The 21,314-nt window shown below is 35.3% G+C and overlaps 1 pseudogene; it reads left to right on the forward strand.

Annotated features, from left to right (window-relative positions):
- The window catches only part of LOC122100139, a 76,185-nt pseudogene that overhangs the window by 16,965 nt on the left and 37,906 nt on the right, over nucleotides 1–21,314 (forward strand).

The raw sequence follows: 21,314 nt of genomic DNA on the forward strand, positions 1-21,314 counted from the left end.
CCATACAAGGACATTTATTCGTATTTTAACTAAGTAGTTTATCTTTTTTGTTATATGAGTTCTTTACTCTGGATACTTGATGCTTATCCTCTTATATCTGAGAATCCATGGCCAAGTCTGCATTCTTCTGAAAGTTTCACATTCCTTTACATATAGGTCACTCAACCATCTGTATTTATTTTTGTTTTAGTTGTGAGTCTAAATTCATTGTTTTGAAGGGGTATATTCAGTTTTCTCAGCAATGTTGGCTGGAAAAAATGATTCTTTTCCACTTAATGATCCAGCATCCATGTCAAAAATCAGCTTACTGGCTGGACGCCCATGTCTCATGCCTGTAATCCTAGCTGTTCTGGAGGATGAGATCTGAGGATTGCAGATCAAAGACAGCTCAGGCAAAAAAGTCCCTTTGAGACTCTTATCTTCAATTAAGCACCAGAAAAACCAGAAGTGGTGCTGTGGCTCAAGTGGTAGAGTGCTCACCTTGAGCTGAAAAGCTGAGGGACAATGCCCAGGCACAGAGTTCAAGCCCCATGACCAACAACAACAACAAAAAAAATCAGCTTACTATCAGTTCTTGAATTTATTTCTGGACAGTAGTTTCTTTTCTATGTATTTATATGTTTATCCTTAGACCAGTACCACAATATTTAGATCATTGTAACTTTCTAGTAACTTTTGCAGTTATGAAATGTGTCTTCCAACTTTGTTCTTGTTTTTCAGGATTACCATGTTAACTTTTTTTGGGGGGGGTCCGGTCATGGGGCCTGAACTCTGGGCCTGAGTGCTGTCCCTCAGCTCTTCAGCTCAAGGCTACTGCTCTACCACTTGAGCCACAGCGCCACTTCTGGCTTTTTTCTTTTTGCTTATGTGGCTGAGGAATTGAACCCAGAGCTTCAGGCATGCAAGGCAAGTGCTTTACCACTGAGCCACCTTCCCAGCCCCACCATGTTAACTATTTGAGTCATGTTTTAGTATAGAAAATTGTATAGCTTTAATTCTATTCATGTGTCTGATAATGAAATTATCTTTTCATATAATAATTAATAACATGCCACAGAACTAGCATTTCTATGTAAAATATATTTTGAGAGGATAAAAAGAAGTGAGTATAGAGAGTATTTAAGTGCTACAGATGAATTTAAGGCCTTAATGTTATGAAATCATTATCAAATATAATTTTGCTAATTGGGTAAACAATGGTACTAGCATCACATTTTTCATTGAATCTTAATATCCTTGTTTTTGTTATTGTTCTTTTTAAAATTCATATGGAAATTTCAAACATAAATGAAAGTCAAGAGTACTATAGTGAACCCCCACATGCCTATTGCTATAACAGTTATGAGCTATGGCCAATATTATCCTATGAATACCTACCCTTATGTTCCTGTTTGATGCTGATGCTGATGATTATTAACAACCAGTGATCAAGCATACTGTAATTAGGCAAATCTTGTATAAAAGCATTAAACTACCCAACATTTAATCAATGACACAAACTCTCCCAAATTGACTGCATATACATATATACTGAGACATATGCAATACACACATCCTCTCTCAGACATAGTATGATTTTATCCTTGAATATTTGAGTTGATATTTTAGAAATATAAAGTTTTGAAAGTATCACTCATTATCACATTAAAAGATAGGAACTCCTTAGTTTTATCAAACATTCCAATTTCTTCATTTCTAGTTCATTGTTTTGAATCTTCAGATTGATCTGTGAATATTTACTAGCTTCATCTTCTATTAAAATGCTTATTTGAAAATAATATGCTTATATAGGATATAAATTCAGATTTTTACTTTTAAAATATAAACTTTCTTACATACTATTCTTATCTTTCTGGATTTAAATTTTGTTTACACCAGCTAGGCATAATAGCATGTATCTATAATCCCACCACTTGGAAAGCCAAGGCAGGGGAATCGTGAGTTCCAGGCCAGCTGGGCCTGGAACATAATGAGACCCTATTTAAAAAAACCAAAAATGCCACATGTGGGTGTGTATGCTTATAGTTTTAGCATTTGGGAGGCTGAGACAAGAAGATCATGAGTTTAAGGCTACATAGTGAGATCCTGTCTAGATATATAGTGAGACTCTGTCTCAAAAAAACCAAACCAAATAGACAAAACCTACTTATCTTTAAACTGAAAAGAATCAGAGATGGATAGATGAGGGCTAGAGAAAGAAAGATATTAACTAGGGACTTAAAGAACTGTGACTAGGCACTGGTGGCTCAAGCCTGTAATTGTAGCTAATCAGCAGTCTGGGATCTGAGGATTTAGGTTTGAAACCAGCCCGTGCACACAAATCATAGAGAACCTTTATCTCTAATTATCCAGCAAAAAGCAGAAGTGGAGGTGTTGACTCAAGTGGTAGAATGCCAGTCTTGAGGGGGAAAAAAAGGAACACTTCAAGGCCTTGTTTTCAAGCCTTAGAATTCTCTTGCTCTCTCTCTCTCTCTCTCTCTCTCTCTCTCTCTCTCTCTCTCTCTCTCTCTCTCTGAAACTGCAGCTTAAATGATATAAATAGTAGGTTATAATCCTGAAATATAGTGATCCATATCTACTTTAAATACAAATGTTTGTGTTCAATTTATTTTTAGACAACAACTCTAAGAGTGAGGAAATTAGAAGAAAGCATTGAAGCAGAAAGAGCAGCACATTTGGAATCAAAATTTAATTCTGAAATAATTCAGGTAAAATGCCAAACATATTTTGGGCATGAATTTAAGTTGTAGCAGCTGGGAACACAGCACTCTAAGAACAGTATGTTAATGAGTAACGTTTTGTTATGCACTGTTTTATCTAGGATAAGGTTACAGTTGGAGATACAGACATTAGTTGAAGAGTTGGTGCATGGCAGCTTTCAGGGAAGGTCTCACCTACTGTCCATTTTTGTGAAGTTTTGTGTCATCTATGGCTGCATTTGTGCTATAGTGGCAGAGTGAGATATTGCCTGGGTATTATTCTGCCCTTTGTCAGTGTGAGGAAACACCTGAGGGAAGTAATTAAAAATTGCAAAGAATTTTGTTGGTTTGTAGTTCTGAGGGCTCCATTCCATGATTGAGTGGCCTCATTTGTTGGGACCACATCATAGTGGGAATGCATGGTGGAACAAACTTCTCACTTTATGAGCCAAGATGTAGAATAACAGAGATGGCAGGGCAAGGTCCCTTTGAAGACATTCTTTCCCCAGCAGCCTAAGATCGACCTAAAATTTCTAGCACCTCTTAATAGTGCCTTCCTGGGACAGTCAACATTGAAACTGTAGAAGCTTGCAAACCATCTTACTTTTTGGCCCTTGGTAAAATTTGCTGATGAGAGTGTCCTTTTATTTTTGTCCTTTTATTTTTTGAGTTTAAAGTAGGGGTTTGAACTCGGGAATTTGTGCCCGCTATTTTCCACTGGTTATCTTTAGGATAAGGTCTTACTTCCCATTTTGATATGTGCCTGAGCCACAGTCTGCCTATTATGGGCTTCCCGTGGTGCTAGGATACAGGATTGCACCACTGCATTCAGCTTCCTTTCCACCAAGAAGGAGACTTAGGGAGTTTTCTGCCTTGGTTGGCCTGGCACTACAGCCAGTCTTAACCTCTTACACAGTTTGGATGGCAGGTGAATAATACTGCATCCAGCTATGAGTCTGAAGGTAAAAAGATAAATGAGCTTCATTTGTTTGTTTGTTTTTTTGGGTCCGGTCATGGGGCCTGAACTCTGGGCCTGGGCGCTGTCCCTCAGCTCTTCAGCTCAAGGCTAGCGCTCTACCACTTGAGCCACAGCGCCACTTCTGGCTTTTTTCTTTTTGCTTATGTGGTGCTGAGGAATCAAACCCAGGGCCTCTGGCATGCAAGTCATGCGCTCTACCACTGAGCCACCTTCCCAGCCCCATGAGCTTCATTTGGAGCTCATAACTCATTATCTCTGTCTATCAATCAATCATCTATCTATCATCTACCTATCATCTCTCTATGTAGGCCTACAAATACACAGACAGAAATAGATAATACTAAAATATTGTGGGAGCATAATAAAGAGAGAGACTAAGTCTACGAGGAGAATTAAAATGGTGGCAATCCAAGAGAAGTATCCTTTTCTTTATGTTTTAGAAAATGAGAAGGAATTTCTGAAAAAGAACTCAGCATTTTGACTAGTGCCTGTGTACTAATTTTAACCTATAGCCTGTATTTTTGGTAGACATATATTTTTATTTTTATTTATATATGTAGATATACATATAGAGACAAAGGCATTAAACACACACATATAGGAAATAGCCCCAATTTCCCTTACAGCATTTAAGCTAAGAGAAAACAGACAAGAATCTTATTTAAACTTTCTTCCCATGTAATATTTACAGTGTCATGTATATAGTAGATATAAATGTACATATATAAAAAAAATGGATTGGGAAGGTGGCTCAGTGGTAGAGTGCTTGCCTTGCATGCCTGAGGCCCTGGGTTCGATTCCTCAGCACCACATAAGCAAAAAGAAAAATATATACATATATATACATGTATATGTATATATATATATATAAATAATACACATATTAGTCTTTTCGTGAATATTATGTTTCATACAGATACCATCGTAAAACCGTTTAACTGGGTTTAATCCCTCCTATCCTTCACCTTCACTATGTTTCTCACAGGATTATTCAAAACAAAACCCCAATTATATTATTCACCTACATAAAACCTCCAGTGGTGTCCCACCTCCCAAAGGATCAAAGTCATGCTCATGTATATACAGCTACTGCTCTCCCAGCCCTGGATCCCCATCATACATGACCTGCCTTCACAGAGCCTCCCATGCTTCCCCTCAATCTTCAGTTCTTCCAGAGCTGAAATGAGTTACAGGTATCACCAGATTCCTTTACTGGCAGCAACAGTGCCTTTATTCCTATTGGTAAAGTTGATGCCACAGTGAAATAGTTATAGTGTTTTTTTACAGATTCCACTGAAGAAAATAACTGGGATCATATGTTCTCTGAGAATCCTTATTTTACATACACACACACACACACACACACACACACACACACACACACACACACACACAGCAGAAGAATGCAAGGAAATGACGAATTAGTGAACTCCTAGAAAATGTTGCATAATACAATTAGTTGCAGTTCAAACCCGCTCCTGGTTCTCTACCCAGTGGAAGTGTATATGCCTGTTTTTATAGATAAAGTTTTAGTGGAAGCTAGCCAACCCAATCTATTTCTTCACATAGCTGCTTGCTAAGACCAAGAGCCTATGGCTCATGAAACACAAAATGTTTGTCTCTGTTTCTTTACAGAAACATCTGCTGACCCTGCAGGGTAAATCCACTTAAGTGTGTTTGTTATTTTGGGGGAATACTGTGCAATGTGGCATGGCAGAACTTAGGGAAGAGTTTTGAAATAATGTTGGGAAGGTATGACAAGGAATAGTAAAAGTTGTTTTTCATGGAAAGAAACAGAATTATTTTATTGTAGTTCCAAATTATACTTTTTATTATCTTTAGTTGTACAAAGGGAATTTAATTCAAAATGTCATTATATGAGTGCAGTGCTTCTTGATCTATATCTTCCTTTTCCTCATTCTCCCCCATCCCTCCCAACTCCACCTGTCCTCTCAATTTTCCTAGTTTCATAGAATATACATTGAATATTGTAATTACATTCCCTCTCCCTTGCTTCATCTCTTCATTCATTTCTCTCCCTCTCCTTGTCTCCCCACTATACACTTTAAGTACCAGCTTTCTAGTATTTTTGTTTTTTTAAGCTGTGAGTTGTTCTAAGGAGTTACATCTTTGAATTCTCCCCTGAATATACTATACTTAGGTTAATATATTTATGTACATATGCATATGACCCCACATAGATTTATATATCTATAAATTTTATATAAATACAAATATTAAATTACACATATAAATATATACTATATGTTTAAATTACATCTAACTTCCATATATGAGAGAAAACATGCATACTTGTCTCTGGTCCTGACTCATTTCTTTCTTTCTTTTTTTTTTTTTTTTGGTCGGTCATGGGGCTTGAACTCAGGCTGAGCGCTGTCCCTGCGCTCTTCAGCTCAAGGCAAGCGCTCTACTGCTTGAGCCACAGCGCCACTCCCAGTTTTCTGGTGGTTTATTGGAGATAAGAGTCTCATGGATGTTCCTGCCAGCGCTGGCTTTGAACTGCGATCCTCAGATCTCAGTCTCCTGAGTAGCTAGTATTACAGGTGTGAGCCACTGGCGCCCAGCAACTCATTTCTTTAAATATAGATTTTTCCCCCCAGATTAATCCATTTCTTTGCAGATGATATTATATCATTCTTCTTACTAGATGAGTAAAAATTCTGTTTTGTTTATATGCTGTATTTTCTTGATCTATTTGTCCATTGAAGGGTATCTAGGCTTTTTTCATATCTCGGCTATGCTAAATAGTGTAGCAATGAACATGGTAGCCAGTGGCTTTACCATATCCTGTGATCTTTTGGATAAAAGCCTGAGAGTAGTTGTTGAATCTCCAAAGAGTAGTTCAATCTCCAAACTAGTTTCCACAGTGATTATACCAATTTACATCCCCACCAACAATATATTATGGTTCCTGCTCCTCTACTTCTGTGCCAGCATCTGTTGTTGCTTGTTTTCTTGATGATGGTCTTTCTAACTAGGGTGAGATGGAATTTCATTGTTTTTATTTACATTTCATTTAAGGCCAGAGATGTTGAGCTCATGTGTTTATTGGCTATTTTTACACTTCTCTGAAATCTTAATTTAGCTCCTTTGCTCATTTATTAATTAGAGGGTTTAGTTTCTTGAGCTCCTTGTATATTCTGTATATGGTAAAGAATTGTGTGTATAAATCACAATTTGCTGTTGATAAAGTATTTTTAACTGTGAGGCTACCATTTCTTAGCATTTTAAATTTTTTCTTTGTCATCTTGTAGTTACGGATTAGAGACCTTGAAGGAACATTACAAGTAGAAAAGACCAGCCAAGCAGAAGCTGTTGCTGATTTGGAAATGATCAAGAATGAATTCAAAGAAGTTGAAGGTGCATATGAGCGAGAAAAGCTTAATGCAAAAGAGAGTTTTGCAAAACTGGCTTTGTAAGTATTTTCTGGTAAACTTACAAAAATTAATATGAGAGGTTTTATGAGTGTGAATATATTGTGTTTTAGATATAGTTTCCATTAATGTCAATGGTAGATTGGAGGTAAAGAACTTCATAAAATGTAAGTATACTTCCCTCTTATAGGAGAATATGGAAATGCTCTTTGGATTTCGAAGTATCTAAGCAATTCAGTAATGTAGCTATATACTATGTGGTAAATATAGTAATGCATTTTGCATTCTATTTATTAATGGAATACATTGGTTTTTATAATCTTGATTTGTAGGCCACATGGGGAGATAATATTTGAACTTAAACTGCATAAGTAAAAGTAGAAGCGGTGTTAAACATGAGTATTACTCACTGCTTGTGAGCATTGAATAGTTTAATTTCATAAATCTTACATCGTGTTAGGCAGCTACTTTTTAAAATCTCCATTTTATAGATATGAAAACTGAGGCTTAATGAGGATAAGGACACAGTATCTCATAAATGGCAGAGTTAGAATCTTTGGAACACCTACTGTTCCAACACTCTTCATTTCAAAGGTTTTTTTAATCTCGAAAACTGTATGAAAACCTTTAAGAAGTTTACAATTCTTTAACATATTTCCAGAAATCAACTCAGTAGACATTTAAAGCCATTTTTTTCCACAGAGAATAAAATTAATAATACCCATTCTATATTACATGACAATAGGTTGGTAGGTTATTAGAGTTAATGTGTTCATTTTTAATCTTAGTTTCTATTTATGACAAATAGATAATTTTCTGTATACAGTGGCAATAAAAACTCATAAAATAACTTACAATACATAATTTAAAGAGAAATACAACTGAAATAGGGCTGTAATTTTTCTAGTATGGAAAAATCATAAAGATAGTATATTAAAAAATAAAGTTTTAAAACACTTTTTTTTGAGGTACTGGTTCTGAACACAAGGCTACTTGCTACTGTGCAATCTGCTTTAGTATTGAGTCATATCTCCAGCTCTTTCATGCTTTACTTACTTTTTAGATAGGGTCTCATACTTTTAACCCTATAATGGGCCTTAGATTTGCATCCTTTTACTTATGCCTCTGAGTAGGTATGATTAAGGTTTGTCTTCTGGCTTATTTGATGCACAGGGGGTCTTATTAACTTTTTGCCCTGGGCTGGCCTCATCGGCAGCCCTCCAGATAATCTCTCCAGTATGCTGGGATTACAACCATGGCTGGCTGAAGTTGGAAAAATTTTAAACTATTATTTTTTAATTGTGATTGCTTTTACCCATAATACGTAATTTCTTTAGTTTTGATTTGGTGCTGGAGATAGTGTCTAGGCCCTCATACATGCTAACTATGTGCTCTACCAATGAGCTTCACCTCTAGACCAAGTCATGTTTTATATATATACATATATATGTATATATTTCTTTCTTTCTTTCTTTCTTTCTTTCTTTCTTTCTTTCTTTCTTTCTTTCTTTCTTTCTTTCTTTCTTTCTTTCTTTCTTTCTTTCTTTCTTTCTTTCTTTCTTTCTTTCTTTCTTTCTTTCTTGGTCAGTCGTGGGGCTTGAACACTGGGCTTGGGTGCTGTCCCTTAGCTCTTCAGCTCAAGGTGAGCTCTGTACCACTTGAGCCACAGCACCACTTCCAGTTTTCTGAGTGGTTTATTGGACATAAGAGTCTCACGGACTTTCCTGCCAGGGCTGGCTGAGAACTGTGATCCTCAGATTTTAGCCTCCTGAGTAGCTAGGATTACAGGTGTGTGCCACTGGTGCCTGGCTATATATATTTTTTGGGCCAGTCTTTGTGCTTGAACTCAGGGCGTTGGCACTGTCCCTAAAATATTTCTCTCAAGGCTAGTGATCTACCACTTGAGGCATGGCTCCACTGGCCTTTGCATAATAATTGGAATATAGTCTCACAGATTTTTTCCTTGCCAGGCTGGCTTCAAACTGTGATCTTCAAATCTCAGACTCCTGAGTAGCTAAGATTACAGGCATGAGCCACTGGCTCCTAGAAATGTCTATATCTTAAGCTGCAGTTTTAAATTACATTTTCTCGGTTTTTCTAGTATGATATTCTGTGTATGTTATTCTAAAAACTTAGTCTTCTTGAACTACTGCTTGAATATACACATTTGCTAAATTTCAATGTGTTCCAATGTTATTTTGAATTATAAATATAGTTGAAGGGCTTTTATAGAAACTATAGTGCAGGTTTCTTTTCTTTTCTTTTTTGCTTGACATAATGATTAGGAATGAAACCAAGAAGTCTGAGTAAGCTCCTAATAACTACAGTCTTTCTAACAATGAAATAATAGTCACCTATGGAGAACAAATAAATTCCTTACCATGGGAAAAATCAAAGAAGGTAGATAATTCTCTGTCATAATGTTGAAAAAGAGACTGATGCAAAGGTTAGAGGAATTTTAAGATGCCTTTTCTAAGAATTTCACACATATACTATTCTAATTAGCCCTCCAAAGCAAAGTTTTTCCTTAAGTTTAGTTTGTTGTTATTAATATTTTGACACATTGTATTTCACTCAAATTTTATATTATAATAAGCATCACGAGATAATTTTAAGTACTAATTACTTATTCCAACAAGCAGTACCAGTCTCTCTGTCTCTTTTTTTTTTTTGGCCAGTCCTGAGGCTTGAACTCAAGGCCTTCTTTTGCTCAAGGCTAGCCTTCTTATCACTTGAGCCACAGTGCCACTCCTGGCATTTTCTGTGTATATGGTACTGAGAAATCAAACCCAGGGCTTCATTCATGCTAGACAAGTACTCTACCACTAAGCCACATTCCCAGCCCAAGCAGTTCTAATCTTTAATGCCTTAACATGTCTTCGTTATGGATTAGATATGAAGTGTCCCTCAAAAGGTTCGTGTTTTGGAAGTTTGGTCACTGGCTGGTGATATTACGGTAATATGATTGGATCATGAGGGCTCTGACCTCATCACTCTTTTTCTTTTTTGTAGTATTGGGGTTTGAACTCAGGTTCTTGAATTTGTGAGGCAGGTAGGCAGGTGGTCTACCACTTGAGCCCTTATCTATTTTTTTTTAATTTCTGTGTGATTATGCTTTAAGTGAAATAATAATAAACAAAAATTAAGTAATAATGAAAGACTTTAAGTCATTTAATAGTTGCCTAGACATTTGTTTTCTCCCATCCTATGTCATCTCATTTCATAATTTCTTTCTTTGTATATAAAATGAAAATGACTTACATTTCTATTATGTGTAGTTTTAGAAGGAATGCTATGGCTTGAGGGATGTTATTTCATTTTCTACCTGTACTCCTGCTTTTCAGAATCTTACTTAAAATATTTTAAATGATTTCTAAACTCACAAACTTTCAAAGATAAATTTTTCAAAGAAATTCTAAGTTTTGGTTAATGTTTTCCAAAAAGACATTTGATCAGATTTTAGATCTTTAAGGTAAATCATACCTTTAATGTATAATTTTGGGATTATGAAATGTTAAGGTAGAATATTGCTTTATTTATTATGAAGACCTGAGAAAGCAATTGGTAATAATGAGCTTATAAAGTAAATGCTGCCAGAACTTTGCTAGTAGTTAAAGCTGCTCCTTTTTGTTGATTTGGGAAATAAGCTTATCCTTTAGTGGGAAATGAGTAGGAGGGCTATCCAAGCAGGAAAGTGGAGTGTCAGAAGCTTATACTTCTATAGGAAAAGTTGATTCAGCCTTGTGAATCTGGCTTTGTAACTTAAAGGTGGTAGCCTTACTGTTGTGAAAAGTGACTGTGAGAGAGACCACAGGGTCTTAGGGTAGCTGCTAACAGCAAGAAGGTGGTCAGTGGCATGTGATTCTTAATATCCTCTGGAAGTTTAACAGTATCCATCAAGTCTGAAATCATAAGCAAATATTTTCCTAATCGTACCTTATAATATATGATGAAATAATAGTATTTATGTATTTTTGTACTTTAAGGACACTATAAATATATTCTTTGTTCTCAGTATATGAAATTTCATGGTAATGTGTCCAGCATGAATTGTTTATTATCTTCTTTCAATTTAAGAGATTCAGTTATTTCATTTCAGGGAAATTTCTTTCTTTCTTTCTTTTTGGTCGGTTGTGGGGCTTGAACTCTGGGCTTGGGTGCTGTCCTTCAGCTCTTCAGCTCAAGGAGAGCTCTGTACCACGTGAGCCACAACATCACTTCCGGTTTCCTAGTGGTTTATTGGAGATAAGAGTCTTATCGGACTTTCCTGCCCAAGCTGTCTTTGAACAATGATCCTCAGATCTCAGCCTTCTGAATAGCTAGAATTACAGGTGTGAATGGGCCACCAGCCCCAGCAGGAAATTTCTTTATGTTGTTACTTTGTTGATTTTTTTGAAATGTTTCCTTTGGAAACTTCCATTATTTTGTATATTGGGACTCTTGGACTGATTTTATTACTTTTACTTTGATTAATTTTTACTATTTTGTTTTACTTTCTGGCAGTTATATTAAGTGTAATATCCTTGTAACATCTATTCCTTGTAAATATGCTGGTCTTAAAGCCAGCCAATTTACCTTGGAGTATCTTTATCCAAAAGAAAATACATAAAAGAATTAGTTTGCCCTAGAATTGTTTGTATTGCCCCCCCACGGAGAAAGAAATGGTGACTGTTCAACTGAAGTCAGGTGATCTTGAAAAAATTAGGTCCTTATTTGATTATAGCTGGACTGGAAGTGGTGCTGTCTCAAGCTCTCACCTTGAGCTGAAGAGCTGAGGGACAAGTGCCCAAGCCCAGAGTTCAAGCTCCACGACCGACCAAAAAAAAAAAAAAAGAATTGATTATAGCTGGACTGTGGATTTGGTTATACCAAATCATCTTCTGTTCTATATTACAGGCTAAAAATAAAAGAGAATTAGTCTACCACAGTTAGTAGGAAGACTGCAAGTTAAAATAGTGGCAACATTATTTGAGTTAAGTTATACATTTGGTGCATTATCTCAGTAAATTTTAAGCTATGATATTGATAGGTTGTCTTTCATCATATGTCTACACAAGAATCTAAACACAGTTTAATACCAGTCTGAGCAACATTGAAATAGGAAGGCGATTATTTTGAAAAGAAATTCATTTGTAAAAACAAAGGAGGAGGCAACAATGCTTGATAAGAAATGTACTCATTAACTCTCTGTATAGTATTTTTCACAATAAAAACTTATAAAAAAGAAGTTCATTTGTCTTTAAAGTTAACACTAATATGTTTTGATTATTCTTCCTTTTGGATATTTTACCTAATGCTTGAGTAGACTTTCAGGAATAAAATATTTGTTCCATTGATATTGTTGTACATTAATTTTAAAATGATTTCTTAATCTTAATCATTTTCTTAGGATTTTCTTAGCCCAGAGGGAGTTTCTGAACTAATCTGTGGTGAATGGGTTTTGTTTGTCAAAAATAATACCAACAGTACCCAAATCTGTTTTGCCTGTAACATTGGACATAGTACAAATACCTGCTATCCAAGGGGAAGTATTACTTCTTTATGTCTGCCATTTAAGAAAGTATAATTCTTTTAATTAAAAAAAGGAAAAGGGGGATTTAAAATAAATTTTGGCATGCAATCATGATATACATCAGCCACTTGTTTTAAAGGTATATAGTAATAGTTGAAAAATATGATATGACACTTTAACTTTTCAGATTAGAGAGTATTTCTCCCAAAACAAGAAACTAAATGAAGAGATTGAGGAACAGAAGAAAGTAATTATACACCTTTCAAGGATACTCCAGTATAATGAAAAAAGTTGCAGCGAATTACAGGAAGAACTTGTAATGATAAGAATAAAAATGAAAACCCTATGGCAGTTACTTTATTGGGTCATATTTAATGTGTAGCAAGTTTATTTTCCCCCCTTGCAACGTATCCTGAGATAAAGTGTGGAAGTAATTTTAGTGACATTGGTACAAAATTTCAAGACTGGAAATGCAGATTAAGTCAAAGATGTACATAGTAAAACTTCACTGATTTGGAGTAAGTAGGGAAATGAATTAATTAGTACATGTCCTCCCTTATAGAGTATTTAAAATACATACTCTTTTCTTTTTTAAAGTACATAAAATAATATTACCTAAGTGGAAGGGAATCAGGGTTTATAATCTATAGATCTGATAATTTTGGAAGTTTCCTTTTTTAGCTATTTTGTATCTGATCATTCTGTCTCAATTCTCTAATAATCTAGCTTTCACATGATCATATTTTAATTTATAAAATATTGATCTGTTCTTGTCAACTGCTCTTTATTCAAAAAATATCAATGTCTCCTGTATTTTCAGAGTGAAGTCTAGCTTCCTATCATAACATCTAAGCTCCTTTCCCCTTTCCTTTTGCATGTTAAATGCTTCTTTTACTTTTTACTTTTAGTTGTCTCAACTGAGTCATATCAGATTACTCTGGGCTTTTAAAACACATATTTTTAAATCTTACATATGTTTGGCCTATGAAAATTTAACTTATGTTTACTTAAATGTTCCTTTTTTGTTTTCTATTAAGAAACTTCTATACATCCTATAATGTCCAGCTCTGAGATTTTGCAATCTGTAAAGCTTTCCAAAGGTCCACTTTCCTTACTCAATTAGTCTACTTAATGTTATAATATCCTTCTCCTGCTGTGTTTCTTTATATTCAACTAAACATTTTTATCAAAATACCAAAATCAGATGTATATAATCTCTTCCAAGAGATTATGAATGCACTAAGATTAACTTAATTTATTTTATTTTCTGGTTTCTTATTAACATAAATGAATTGTACAAAGGTATTTCATTGTATTCTGTCTGTCTGTCTGTCTGTCTGTCTGTCTATCTGTCTATCCATCCATCCTATAGTACTCTGATCAAATTTACTTTCTATTGTTCTTTATTAACCAATCTTTCTCCTTTCTTTCCTATTTATAAGTTTTTTCTTTAAATTTTTTTTATAAAGATACTGTGCAGAGGGGTTACAGTTACATGAATAAGGTAATGAGTACATTTCCTCTTGAGCATTGTTACCCCTTCCTTTGTTTTTCCCCTATCATCCCTTCTCTCCCCACCGCCCCAACCTATCCCACTTCCTGAAGTTTTCATAGCTAAGATATGGAACCAACTCAGATGCCCCTCAGTAGATGAATGGATCAATATATATATATATATATATATATATATATATATATATATATATATATATATATATATATATATACAATGAAATTCTATGCCTCCATCAGAAAGAATGACACCGCCCCATTTGTTTGAAAATGGAAAGACTTTGAAAAAATTATACTAAGTGAAGAAAGCCAGGCACAAAGAAGCATAGGTCCCTTTTAAAAGTTTTTTTTTTTTTGTTGGTCATGGGGCTTGAACCCTGGACCTGGGTGCTGTCCCTCAGCTCTGTCAGCTTAAGGCAAGCGCTCTACCACTTGAGCCACAGCACCCCTTCTGGTTCTCTGATGGTTAATTGGGGATAAGAGTTTCCTGGCCTTTCCTGCTCATACTGGCTTTGAATCATGACCCTCAGATCTAAGCCTCCTGAGTAGCTAGGATTACAGGTGTGAGCCACCAGTGCCTGGCCCATTTAAAAGTTTTTAATGGTGTCGTTATAATTCATTTTATATTTGCAGATTTTGTTCCTAACTCAGCAAGTATTTGGTTGATTCAGAACACACTACTCTGCAGTTTGCAGGGATCCTAACAGAGAGTGCATGCTTCTTGTTTTCTTTCTGTCTATAGTCTTCAGATAGTTGGCCATTTCCCTTTTAGTTATGCCCAATAAATCTTAGTGATTTCAGTTATTGAGGAAAATGATTATTACTTTGCCTTCTCAAAAATGTAGAGACTCTGGACTCTAAGAAATAATGGCCAAACCATTGCTGCCTAGATAGAAAGGTATTGAGGGGTTAAATTAAAAGTCTTCAGCATTTTCAAATGGTCTAAAATTGTATGTAGTCTCTATTCATATCAAGTTATTTTGTAAGTGATTCAATGTGTTTGATAACATTCTTTGCTCTGTGGATCAGTTGTAGTTTGAATAATTTGATTATGGAGTTTCAGAAATCTAAGAGTCTCTGTATAGTATGTTTTAGTGTGTATTCATTATATTTTACCTTAAATTTAATGGACTGTCCTACTGTATTTTTTTTTTAGTAACCAGTAGAGATTAAATCTAGGACTTTCTGCATCCTTAGCACATAGCTTTATCCTGTCTTTTTTTTTTGTGGGTTGTGGGGCTTGAACTCTGGGCCTAGGCACTGTCCCTCAGCTCTTCAGCTCAAGGCTAATGCTCTACCACTTGAGCCACAGTGCCACTTTCGGCTTTTTTTGTTTATGTGGTGCTGAGGAATTGAATGCAGGACCTTATGCTTGCGAGGCAAACTCTCTACCACTGAGCCACTTTCCCAGCCCCTTCCTTTTTTTTTTTTAATGGCACTGAAGTTTGATCTTATGTCTTTTTGATTGCTTTGTTTGGCTTGTTTGCTCTGCTAATACTTTACCATTTGAGCCAGATTTGAGCTCCTTTAGTAGTCAAGATTAAAGGCATGAACCACTGGTGCTGACATGCTCTATGTCTTACTTCTTATTCAAGAAGATGGATTACTGGTAGAGAAAAGTATGTTATGGTTGTGTAGATGAGTACTAGATTTTGTCCATTTGCTTGCTAGACATTATTATACTAATAATAAGCCAGAGTTATATTTTAGATCTTGCTTTCACATATGAGAAGAAAATGTGCTATTTGTCTCTCTGACCTTGGTTTACCTCACTTAACATGATCTGTGTTAGATCCATCCATTTCCTTGAAAATGACACAATGTTATTCTTTTTCCACAGAACAAAAATAGTGATACTAGATATTCTGACATTGAAGAGAAGCCTTAAAGTGCATTTTAAAAGCAAAAACAGTAGTATAGTAAGGCATATTTGGAGATAGAGAGGACCACATTGACATAATTTTTGTTATAGAATTTAAAAAATATTTTATTGTTAGGTAGAGCTGATAAACAGAGGGGTTACAGTTACATGAGTCAGGTAATGAGTACAACATTTTTTGAATCATGTCTCCCCTTCTACTCTCACCCAGTTTTCCTTCCCATCCCCACCCACAAGGTGTACATAGTTCATTTTCCATGTAATGTCTAGGAGTACCACTGTTGTATTTATTTACCCTTTGTTCTTCCTTTTCTGTGGCTCCTCTACCCTCCCAAATACAAGCAAACTAACAAACAAGATAAAGGAAAAGAAAAACAGCAGCAACAGCAACTAAAAAATATCTCACTTACTTTTCTTGGAGTTCATTTCATAAAATGTTATTATTTTATATGATCACACAAAGCTATTGAGCCTTTGTGATCTGCTTCTATGCATATCCTTCTTTGGCTTCAGTGTGTGAATATCTAGAGATCTATATAATTTATTATGTCCCATTGTATGTATATATATTTACAGAATATAGTTATAGTTTTTTATTTATGTTTTTGTTGTTAATCTTTTGCTGTGTCTTATGTGTCAGACTTTATTCAAAGTGTATGTGTGTTGTACACACATACTATATGTGTTTGTGTGTGTGTTTGTGTGTATAATTGGGTTCAGTACTATCTATGCTTTTAGGTCTCCATTTGGGGAGTGTCTTGGGAACATTTCAAGTATATATGGGGATTACTGTATTTATTTTGCCAGTCCTAGTGCTTGAATTGTGGACCTGGACACTGTCCCTGGACTCCTTTTGCTCAAGGCTAATGCTCTACCACTTTGAGCCATAGCACCACTTCCGGTTTTTTCTATGATTAATTGGAGATAAGAGTCAAATGGACTTTCCTGTCCAGGAGATCCTCATATCCTAGCCTCCTGAGTAGCTAGGGTTATAGGCATGAGCCACCAATGCCTGGCAATATTGTTGTACTTTATAATGTAATTTTGTTCTGCAATATCTATTGTTCCATTTCTTCTCTACTTATAAACATTATTTCATGAGTATGTCTGTCTAATAAGCATTTTCATATTATTTATTTATTTTTACATTTTATTTTTGTTGGTCATGGGGTTGAACTCTGGGCTTTGGTGCTGACCTTGAGCTCTTCAGCTCAAGGTGAGTGCTCTACCACTTGAGCCACAGCACCACTTCCATTTTCTGGTGGCTAATTAGAAAAAAGAGTCCCACAGACTTTCTTGCCTGGGCTGGATTTGAATCTCAATGCTCAGATCTCAGACTCCTGAGTAGCTAGGATTACAAGTGTGAGCCACAGGCACTTGGCCTAGTTAACTTTTATTTTTTTTCTTTTTTTTATTGTAAAGATACTATACAGAGTGTTACAGTTACATGAGTGAGGTAATGAGTACACTTCCTATTGAACATTGTTACCCCTTCCATTGTTTTCCCCCTACCATCCCTTCCCTCCCTACTAGTTAGCTTTTAAACAAGTATATGTTTTTCTCATTAAAACAACAAAACACTTCTCTGTTTTCATTTACCAAGAAAGGGTGTCTGAAGTTTTATTTCCACTTACTCAACTTTCACTTGGTTAGAAAAAAATGAGACATGTTCATTTGAAACTCTTTTGTACACCTACTTAAAGGTTAACATATTATTAAACAAGAGTCTTACCCTTTCTTCCTACTTATTCCATTCTTTGTTGACTGTATTACTGTGAAATTTTATCAGAGTTACTAATGACTTCATGCCCAGTAAACATCATTTTGCCTGACATTTCTGGGGCATTGGACATAGCTGACAACTCTTTCCTTGAAATGACATCATACATTTCTGTTTTCCTTTTCCTCTTTTGATCTTCATAGTTTGCTGTGAAATGCTGGAATTCTTCAGAATTTGTACTAGCCTCTTTTACTTTCCTTCAAATACTCTAAAGGCAAGTTTCAGACAATATTTGTAGATGATTCCCAAATTTATATCAGGCCTCCCTCTGGGCTTTGCATTGGTATGTTTAGCTACTTTTGCTATTTTTCTACTTTGTTCTTTGTTCACTCATTTAAGACCTGATAGTTATAGGAATTGTACTGGAACTAGAAGTGTCTTATGTATCTGACCAAAACAGAATTCATAATTCATATCCCTTGCTTATGAAAATAAGCAAACATACCACCTAAGACCTTTTCTGTATCTCTTATTTTTGTTCAACTGCTGACATCCATCTAGTCCTTTTAGTTTGTAAACCCTGGATTAATCTTGATTTCTCTCTCTCTCTCTCTCTCTCTCTCTCTCTCTCTCTCTCTCTCTCTCTCTCTCTCTTTCTCTTTGTCCATCATGGGGCTTGAACTCTGAGCTTGGGTGCTGTCTGTGCACTCCTCAGCTCAAGATAAGTGCTCTACCACTTGAGCCACAGCGCCACTTCCATTTTCTGGTGGTTAATCAGAGATAAGAGTCTCAGAGACTTTCCCTAGGCTGGCTTTGAAACTTGATCCTCAGATCTCAGCCTCCTCCTGAGTAGCTAGGGTTACAGGTGGGAGCCACAGAGGGTGCCTGGCCTTTTCTCTTCTTTTAGCTCAGCACTTGAGCTATCATTATCCAATCCACTGGAATCCAATTAATATAGTCTAAATGAAGTATCACTAAGGGCTGGCCATTATCTTTTCTAAGTATCTTCCCAGCACACCTAGAATTCCCATTACTCCTAGTATCATAGACCAAACTACCACCACTTGACTTGTGAAGTAGCTTCTAATTGGTCCTAACTGCATTCATTTTCAGCTACCATCTGGCAGTTTGCCATATGGGTGTAAGCATGAATTTTTAAAGTATTCCTTTAATTCATCTGTCCAATTTTTTATCTGTAAAATTTCTTACTGTGAAGATAAGATTTGCTGTGTATAGAATAATGTGAAGTGCTAAATTCTCAGTAAATTATTAATGAAACATCAGTTGTACATTAAGCCAAATAAGGTATGATTAAGACAAAATTTTATTAGATTTGAATGGAGTAATATCTTACTGATACTTATTTGTATTATATATGTTCACACTGAGATATGGCACTTTCAGTATGTGATCATACTATATGTGATTTTTCTTAATTAAAAGGCTAAGAAGCACCAAGCCTTCCTAGTAGAGACATGTGAAAATAATGTGAAAGAATTGGAATTGATCTTGGACAGTTTTACTGTGTCGGCCCAGTGGACATCAGGTTAATTGAAGGTATAAAATGACAGATGCATCTGTCAATGTTCCAAAGTCACTACATTTTGGGAATTCTGCAGATGTTTCTTATAGTCCCTCATCTCAACATGTTTTGATTTGATGACATGACAAGAGAAGTTCTCACAGAAGTAATTTGGCCTAGCTGACTGGGAAAGAGTGACGGAGTGTGGACCTGCTGTAGTCCTCCCAGAACTTGATTTACAAATGTTGGGGGTCTATATGATTGGACAGATAAGGGCTCACTTGCTGTGTTCTGAATCCAAGGGGAACAGATGTTTCCATCAAACTGAGTCAAATTCTGAGCCAACCTTCAGCAACTTAAAGGTTATACATTCAACAGGTTATGTAGGACATAGATTGTAACTGCATATCCTCTAATATTGCTTTTTAAACTGAATCTTGGATTCATTTTCTACTGTCATATATATGATTATATAACTATAACTATATATATATATATACATACTTATACACACATATAAACTCGTGCTTAGACAAAATATTTTGGTTTGAGTTTTAGTCTACATAGTATAATCAAGAACTGTAACAGTCTTCTATTAGGTAGAAATATTTTGGGAACTAGCAAAAGCATTAGTTGCCAAATGAATTCTGTTCTACTTTAATTTTGTGTGATTATGCCAATATGTATGCTATACTAGCTTTGACTTAATATTTGTACTTTTTTGCCTTCAGTTTTCTTGCTGTACTGTTACCCTTAAATTAATTAGTTATTTTAAGATCCAATTTTTTATTCAAAAGACGTATACAGTGAGATTGCTTACGTTTTAAAATTGAGCCAAACAGTAATTTGGCACATGAGGTTTTAGAAAGGATCTAATCAAGTCTTATATTTTACCCTTTACATCTATAAATTTCTGTTGGTGAACAGTTGGAAATCTAATTTAATTTGCTATTTTTTGAGTCTGCACTTTATTCTTCAAGTGTTTTCAGCAGTAATTTTCATAAATTAATGAGTATTTTTCTTCGCTTTTATTTTAACATTTTCCCAAAGCATCAGCATTTCATGGTTTGTTATGGTGGGAAAATCAAAGCATATCAAATTAACATTAAAAACAAAGTATCCAGTTTTCAATTATATTTGGTAAGGCTTTGGAGGTAGCCAGATATTGTGGTGCATGCTTATAATTACATCTACCGAAGAAGCCAAGGCAAGAGGACAGTGACTTTGAGGCTAGTTCAGGAAAAGTTATGGAGACTCTATTAAACAAAATATTAAACAAAACAAACACACACTAAAAGGGCTGGAGGAATGGCTCACGAGATAGAGCACTTTCCCAGCTTTCATGAAGCTCTAATTTTAGTCCCAAGTGCAAGCAAATGAGTAAATAAAAGTTAAAAACTAGTGTTTTTTTTTAATCTTTTGCAATGATATTCTTTTTTTAAAAAAAATTGAAATGCATCAGTGTCTAATAGGGTTTAGAATCTTTATAAAGTTTAAATGTTACTATAGCAAATCTTGTACTTCACTGTTATGCTGAATATTTTTTTAGAATTGAATATAAAGATAACACTAAAGAGGTCATGTCTCCCGGAATTTTGAAATGAGATTGTTGATAGCTACATAAATTATTAGAAAACCTATAGAAAAGGAATTGTGTTTTACTTAAGTTTTTCTTTTAATCTATTTTATCTTGTAGTAACCATGCCTTTCAACTTCTCAGTTTACTAAGGACTGGTTTACAGGGTTAATGATTTTGAGGATTGTTGTAGAGGTCTCTTTGTTTCCAATATATTGTACCTGCTGTTCATTCATTTATCCTCTGGATTCATTGTCTTATGCCTGATTTTCTTTGTTCCTTTCAAAACTTACTTCTCTGCTTACTTCTCTGCACCTGGGCCCCTTTGCCCTCTAGCTTCTGGTTGAATTAGGACAATAGTAGCACCATCAGGAGATTTAGAGTGTGGGAGAATAAATAATCAGGATATTTGTCTGTCTGTCCTAGCACCTCTGCTTCAGTGCATTCTGGAAGGAATTCTTTTTTTTTTTTCAGTAGCTATTGCTCTTATCAAAAAAACCCCTATTTTATCAATGTGACT

Source organism: Dipodomys spectabilis, unplaced genomic scaffold (genome assembly GCF_019054845.1).
Source record: "Dipodomys spectabilis isolate Male_0828 unplaced genomic scaffold, ASM1905484v1 ptg000566l, whole genome shotgun sequence".
NCBI classification, from domain to species: domain Eukaryota; kingdom Metazoa; phylum Chordata; class Mammalia; order Rodentia; family Heteromyidae; genus Dipodomys; species Dipodomys spectabilis.